Below are 766 nucleotides of genomic sequence, written 5' to 3' on the forward strand. Positions count from 1 at the left end.
GTACCTCATCCAGCACTTGCTGGTGTGCCCCCCTGTTCTGATTTCTTGGAGTCCTACTGGTTTCCACTGTAAATACCTCTTTAAATCTTGTGTTGAGCTCCTGACATACCTCTCGGTCGTTTCTTGTGAATTCCCCATCACCCTTCCTCAGTCTGATTACCTGGTCCTTGACTGTTGTTTTCCTCCTGATGTGGCTGTACAACAGCTTCGGGTCAGTCTTTACTTTTGATGCTATGTCATTTTCATATTGTCTCTGAGCCTCCCTTCTTATCTGTGCATATTCGTTTCTGGCTCTTCGGCTGATTTCTTTATTTTCCTGAGTTCTCTGTCTTCAGTACCTTTTTCATTCTCTAGTACACCTAGTTTTTGCCTCCCTACACCTTTGGGTGAACCAAGGACTCGTTCTGTTCTTCCCATTATTTCTGTTTCCCTTGGGAACAAACCTCTCCTCTGCCTCCTTGCATTTTGTTGCCACATAGTCCATCATTTCTTGTACTGGTTTTCCTGTCAGTTCCCTCTCCCACTGAATGTCTTGAAGGAAGTTCCTCATGCCTGAGTAGTTCCCCCTTTTGTAGTTTGGTTTTTCCCAGCCTATTCCTGCTACTCTCTCCACTTGGAGCTCAACTATGTAGTCGAAGCACAGAACCACATGATCACTAGCTCCCAGGGGCCTTTCATACATGATACCCTCGATGTCCGAACTACTCATGGTGAATACAAGGTCCAACCTTGCTGGTTCATCCTCTCCTCTCTCTCTGGTAGTGTC

Source organism: Cherax quadricarinatus, chromosome 56 (assembly GCF_038502225.1).
Source record: "Cherax quadricarinatus isolate ZL_2023a chromosome 56, ASM3850222v1, whole genome shotgun sequence".
Classification (NCBI taxonomy): domain Eukaryota; kingdom Metazoa; phylum Arthropoda; class Malacostraca; order Decapoda; family Parastacidae; genus Cherax; species Cherax quadricarinatus.